Source organism: Lactuca serriola, chromosome 3 (genome assembly GCF_051521515.1).
Source record: "Lactuca serriola cultivar US96UC23 chromosome 3, Lser_US96UC23_V15, whole genome shotgun sequence".
Classification (NCBI taxonomy): domain Eukaryota; kingdom Viridiplantae; phylum Streptophyta; class Magnoliopsida; order Asterales; family Asteraceae; genus Lactuca; species Lactuca serriola.
In genome coordinates, this window is record NC_136410.1 from 140,836,468 (window position 1) to 140,843,829 (window position 7,362).

The 7,362-nt window shown below is 36.2% G+C and overlaps 1 pseudogene; it reads left to right on the forward strand.

Annotated features, from left to right (window-relative positions):
* Positions 1 to 2,716: 2,716 nt before the first annotated feature.
* Positions 2,717 to 3,796, forward strand: LOC145093210 (ethylene-responsive transcription factor ERF008 pseudogene; annotated as a pseudogene).
* The last annotated feature ends 3,566 nt before the right edge of the window (positions 3,797 to 7,362 follow it).

Consider the following 7,362-nt stretch of genomic DNA (forward strand, 5'->3'; position numbering starts at 1 on the left):
TTGGCATTCCAACCCGATGGTTGAGGGCCTGGGGCATTCCAACCTGATGGTTGATTGGGCCCATAGTGTGTTGTTATTATTTCCTTATTGTTGTTTGCATTGGTATTTTAGGGAAGACTCACTAAGCGTTAAGCTTACGATTTTGGTTATGTTTCAGGTACTTTAGATGACCGCGGGAAGGCAAATGTTTGATCGTGCACCTCCTCATGTTTTGTGTTATGATTTCTAGGAAAACTCTGATTTGAAACTTATTTTTGAAAACAATATGTAATAAATGATGGTTTTTGGATTTATGTAAAAGTTTTAAAATTTTCAAAATTTTCAAAATTTTATGGAAGTTACATTTACTAACTAAGTTTAAATGAGGTTGTAATGTATATTCCCCGTCCTTTATATATATATATATATATATATATATATATATATATATATATATATATATATATAAACTTAAAAAATACATAAATATATGAAAATACATATAAATACATAGAAAATATATTTATACATTACTTACAATTTTTGAGAAAATCTATAAAAATGTCTCATTATTTTGAGAAAAATTAACGATTTAGTCTCCTGACTCGCTGAAAATGCCAAAAAATACTAAAGTAAATAAATTAATCGGTTTATTTAGTTTTTCTATGCAAAAAGTTAATTAATTTGGAGTTTCCTATTCAAAATAATAATTTAGAACACTATAAAAAAATTTCAAAATAATAGAATTTTACTGCAGAAAACCCAAAATAATATGATAAATGGTATAAGTTTAAAAAATAAAATAAAATAAAATTAAAAAAATAAAAAAATCTAAACCAACAAAAAGATATATATACCACATGAACCAAAACTGTAATCACTTTCAAAATATCAGTAAAAATCATAAAATTATATAATATATATTGTCAAATCTTATAAGATCTTGGAGTTCAATTTTTGTCATACTTATTTATCATTATCTCGAGGGAATGAATATATACAAAAATTGGGGAAAGTTTTCTCCGTCAATGCCACTCAATAAGTGACAACTGCCTTTTCTTCAATATTGAATTCCCCTAGGCTCCTCCCTATTTTATCAAAGAGTAAGTAGAATTTTTCTTTTTAATTAATTGCTAGTATTGATTAACAAAAATTAATGATAATAAGTAATTAAGTATTCTAGTTAACAACAATCTTCGATATCATCGTATATATAAAAGCCCATTATGTTTCAATAATTAACGTTGTATACGTTAAATTTTTTCCGTATTGTGAAGTACAACAATATTATTTCAAAACATTAAGATGTATTATAATCATATCGATTTTAATTAACAAAAAAAAAATGTAACTGGAAATACTAGACAAAAACTTCAAGTTTCTAAAGTCCTAGGTTCTATTTTGGGAATATTAAGAGTACTAGTTATTTTGGAATTGATAAGTAAATTACAAATTTGTCCTCTAAACTTAATATCATTTTGTAATATTTTTCTATGAATAATATTTTAATAGTTTGCTCTAATTTTCAATGATACAATACAGCTTAATCCCAAGGGCTGACATCCATGGATTGACACATGCCAATATGCCATGCACTCTTGTACTACATGTTTTTATATATTTTTTAACCATTGCCATCGTCAATATATATTGTTTTTACCTTCATCAAGTTCAATAACTTATTCTAAACGTATGATACTATGATTATTTAAGATTAAAACAAATAAACAATTATATTTAGGTATGACAAAATAAGCTATATATTATTGTAACGTTTGTTAAAATCATAAAATATCTTAGATGTTAATTTTTATAAGCTAAATTATATAATAAAAGTTAGTTTATAAGCTAGTTTGTCGAACAGTATCTTAAGCTAAAAGAAATGGTGTTCGAAATGTTGACATCCACCTCAACTACATTAGAGAGGATGGAATCGTTTATCTCCTCCCGCTCAAGCCGTTGGACCCAAGGTGAACGGAGTCGAACTCGCCCAAGCCGAATTCCTCCCAGCCCGTCTTCCCCAAATTTCTTCTTTGGTTTCAACCTCCAGTGGGTTCCTCAAACCGAAGCACCCATCTCTTTCTATCTTATTCTCCTCCCGCTTATCCCTCTTCTCCTCGAACCCGCTACGACTCCTTCCCCCCTTAGTGCTTAGTTGAGTTAGGAAGAAGAGAGGGAGTAATTGAGTAAGGAAGAAGAGAAAGTGAGTGATATTGTGGGAGAGGAAAGAAAGAAGAGAGGCTCGGAAAGAGATATCGACTATCGAGTAGGAGTTGTCACCTCAGCATGCTGAATAGATAGCAGGTCAGACTCACCAAGCAAAATGTTAAACCGCTTCGAACAGTTTTAATAAAATATATAAAGAATGTTTAAAGGAAGCTAATCATTGAATAATGATTGGATATATGTTTCCAAAATGTTTATATAATTATTATAATTTCAAACAACAAAAATGCATGAAAAGAAACTATCACATATATTACATTTTATTAGAATATCTTATCCCACTCTAATTATTTTCTGTCATATTAATATTTTTTTATTCATTCACAACAACAAGTATACTCTCAAACATTTCTTTTATTCTTTTCTTAAATCACTAGGATATAATAACATCAAAGCTGTATTAAAAATCTTAATTTAGTACACTAATACTAAAATATTATAAAATATATTAGTTTATAATAATAAATAAATAATAAAATAATATATATATTTCCCATTCTATGACTCAATCGATCTAAAACTCGAATTAAACCACAAAGAAAACGATAATCACCAACTCCATAAAAGCATCTTCTCTACCTCGACCTCTGATTAATGGCTGCCAATTAAACACTTTTCAGTTTTCCATGTCTATCTCTCTGTATTTATATATACACACAGACGCCAAGCTTATATATACAGAGAGAGAGAGAAACAGAATTTGAGGAAAAATTAAAGGTGTCGGTGCCTGTGGATTATCTTTTTGTGCGCAGGTTTTGCCGATTTCGATTCTATAGAAATCAACTCCAGATGATATCCCACCTCTGTTTTTAGTTCTTTTTCTCTATTCTGTTCGCCGATTTACGATAGATTCTAGATCGATGGAAGAGAGAAGAGCCGGAGTCGGAGTCGGAGTCGGAGTCGGCGGCGGCAGCGGTGGTGGTGGTGAATTAAACGGTGGTAGTTCATGTAATTATTCATCGAAAACGGGGAAAAGAAAAACCGATCAGAGGCCTTACAAAGGGATACGGATGAGGAAGTGGGGGAAGTGGGTGGCTGAAATTAGGGAGCCGAATAAACGGTCGAGGATTTGGCTCGGGTCGTACTCGACGCCGGTTGCGGCGGCGAGAGCTTACGATACCGCCGTGTACTACCTCCGTGGCCCCTCCGCGCGGCTCAATTTCCCGGAATTGTTGGCTTCCGACGGTGGTCCCGACGAGTTGTCCGCCGCCTCTATTCGGAAAAAAGCGATTGAGGTTGGAGCGAGAGTGGATGCAGAAACGAGTTGTACGTCGTTGCATACGAGTGGTACGCTTGAACATCATCATGCATCCACTAGTGAATTGAAGGCTTGTTGGTTTCAGGAAAAACCCGATTTGAATTTAAAACCCGAACCCGAAGACCCGGATGGGGATTATTGGTGAACACGTAGGGATTTTAGAGGGGTGATTTGGTAATTTTATCACTAACCCCAGGTAATTTGGAGCAGTAATTGTATTTTAGGTGGCTTTTTAGCTTTTGGTTTGTCTATTTCTATGTTGAAAATGGATAAAACAGATTTTGGTTATTTCAGTTTACAAGGAAAATAATGTATATATCTTGTGTTGTATTATTTTTCTTTTTCTTTTTTTTTTCTTTTAATTAATAAATTCCTGTTTTAATCTTCAATTAAAAATTAAAAACCATAGAATATGCTCAAGAAGTTTTTTTGGATCTTCTTTGGAGACCTCAATGTTGTTGGAGATGATATGAAGATGTATGGTTTGGATATAGTCACACTAATGCAACTAATTTTAATTCCTTTATTGAAGAAGCGGGTTTGGTCGATGTTCTTACATGTGGTATATTAAACGGGGCATCAATATGTCGAAGATTGACAACTTCCTGTTGTTAGAAGGTCTAATTGATTTGTCTCCTATTTATATGGCTTTAATTCTTGATCATAAATGATAGGTCTATAATCCGTATTAGCTTAAAGATTTGGTGGCCGACTATGGTCCAGTCCCTTTCAAAAATGACAATCTACATTGTCTAAGTTGCCTATATTTATCCACTGGAAGATCATATTGAAGGTCAATCGGAGAACACTATCAATATTTTGGGTTAGATAAGGTTTATCAACGCTACCACTCTTTTGGACTTGTTAAGGTTTTGTTAGGAAAAGTATAACCTTAGGATCTGCACGAAAGAGCAAACAATAAATTGTTATTGAGATCTGTGTTTGACACAGTTTTCTTAAAACAAATTCGCCTGATATAGATGTTTATTTCCCATGATACAACAATAAAAAGCAATTCTTCTAGATTGCACGAACGCTCACTTTGCCTGGAGTATACCTTGGTTGCAGCAAGCGATAAAAGATGAAGCAGAAGCGTAAGAGAGGAAGAGTATTATTTCGTTTCATTCGGTGTGTATAATCAGTCACATAGGCGTTGTATTTATACTACCCAATATAACAGATGTAATTAAAACAAAATCGTAACTGTCACAATTAAATAAGACAATTAATCAAGAAATCAAACGAAATCTATGATTAATAGCTCTTAATTTATTTTTGTAATTGTTAACTAAAAAGAAATAATTGCAAAAAGGTCAGCGAACTTTTCTGGTCGACCGATGGTGCATTCGTGCCCATAGGACGTGTGCTCACACATAAGTTTAGTGGCCCAAAGCCAAATTGGATCGCATTTGCACCATCTTTGCGTGCACGAGCAAGAGAGAGCTTTGGTTCTAATAAGTCTTACAAAGGTAGCTAGTCTTTGTAATTATATATCCATTTCCTTTTCATACTCCCATCAATGTGGGATAAGTTAAAACCATTTAACCCACTTATTTTTCTCTTCCAACTATCACACTTTGATAAGTAATTTCTCATTCATTTCTAGTCCGTTTTGGACGTGTGAAATATCAAAACGAAGGTTTCACGGAGGAGAACACGAACACATAATCATTTGTCCTTTTTTATTATATTAAAAGTTCGAAACTCATGCTCAAAAATGGAGAAAATCTTTTTTTGGAAATTAATAAAATTAATTTCCAGCAATCCCCCACATGAATGAAAATTGCTTCAGCATTCGCAATTCCATGTTGCTTTAGGTAAAATCCAACAGTTGAACCATGCACAATATAGGTAGGTTTGACCATTTGAACCTTCCCTTAAGATACATATTTATTTTACTAACGGACCAGTAGACTCAATGTCCTTGAACTGTTTTGTCAATTGTGTAAATAGCCAATATATATCTCACATGATTCTCTCTAACCTAGTTAGGTTCTCATTGATGTGTCCGTTATGGTCGTGGACACTTGCCTGGTTCTGTAAGAGCTCTTAGGAACTTGCCCATTCAATTCCCTTTGAAGCGACCCCACTTCTCTCTCATATAGGTGATTATATCATAATCATTAAAAGCTAAAGCTTGATGATTTCCAATTTATCATCATCTACTATAAGCTTAACCTGCATCACTTTTATTTATAGGAATGGGTCGAGGTTGACCCCCACAGTGATCCACATATGTTATTTGCAAGTAGGTTGTCCCATTGAACCTAGATCTTGGGATCTCTAATCAACTAGGTTGGGTTTTCCTTCGCAATAACTTATTCGTTCATGGGTTTTAGTCTCATTCCTTTTGACGATTTTGCAACTAACTCGTTGTTTAACCCTTTGGTTAGTGGATCTGTAATGTTATCCTTGGACATTATGTAGTCAATTGAGATAACTTTAGACGAGAGTAGTTGTCGAATGGTGTTGCGTCTTCGATGGATGTGACGGGCGTCCAATTGTCGATTGACTATCACAATGGATTGAGATTGCAGAAACTGGTTTAGGCCATCCCGGTATATCTTCCATAAATAGATTAAGTATTTGTGGTATATTTTTCAGTTGAGGATGGTGATGATCATGCAATGTTCACATTCAAGATCATGATCAGGTTCAGGATCTGGTGTAGAGCCCATTGATGAGAGGTTGCACGATCTTATTGCAGCCGATGTTACTCGTGGAATACTTGACGCTACCCCGGTGATATTTGGTACCGTCAAGGAGGTCATCATGGAGATCATGGATGAGCGGGTCAAGTCTTTCCGAGCCGAGATTGTTGCAAGCCAGATTAGGGCCAGAGCTCCCTCGTTCAGGGAGTTTAAGGCGTATGGAGCGTCTGAATTCTTTGGGTCAGGGATCTCATCACTAGTCAACACTGGGTGACAGACATGGAGAATGCCCAAAACACGAGCTTTTGCCTCGAGGCTGCAAAGTTGGGGTTCGCATCTTGTATGTTAAGCGATCGAGAACGAGATTGGTGGGAGGAGGTTACCCGCGAGGTGAGATCAGCGGGTGTGGCTGGCATGAATTGAGAGGAGTTTGTGAGGAGGTTTGATCATGAGTTTACATCGTCCATCGAGGTGCAGCGTTTGGTGAGAGAGTTTCAGGATCTACAACAAACTATAGAGACTTTGGTGAAGATCACCACCAAGTTTCGGGAGAGAGCACTTTTGGTTTCGTAGTACGCTGCGGATGAGGAGATGAAGAAGACGAGGTATCATTCCATGATGAGGGATGATATCTGGGAGTTTGTGAGCTTTTCGGGGGTGCAAGACCCTGAATGACATGGTGGAGAAGGCCCGGGAATGGGAAATTGAGCTAGAGCTCCAGACCAAACGGAAGCCGGAGTACATTCAGGCAGCAATGGGTCATGCCATGAAGCCTAAGACCTCTGATCCTCCCAGCAGGTCCGTGGCCGATGTGCCAAGTGCATTAAGTCGCATAGTAGAGCCTGTCGAGCAGCAGTCTCAACATGTTATACATGTGGGCAACCGGGCCACATGAGCCAGGATTGCCCCAAGAATGGCTTGATTTGTATCCACTACAACCAGACCAGGCATAAAAAGGTTGATTGTCCGAGGTTGGTTAGAGGAGGAGGAGTGGTGGCGGCGCTTGCACCCACCACAATGAGGATTACTGGTGGCCGCCCGATTAAGGAGGAAGCTCCTACAGTGAAGAGTCACGCATTTCAGTTGACTACAAAGGAGGCCCGAGCAGCGCCAGACGTCGTGACCGGTATATGATATATTTCTGTTTTATTTATTTTATTGTTTATGCTTATATGGTTATGATCTTGTATAGGGACCTTTTTGGTCAATGGTTTGTCGACTCAGCAAGAAGTTTCGAGATGCTCCGAC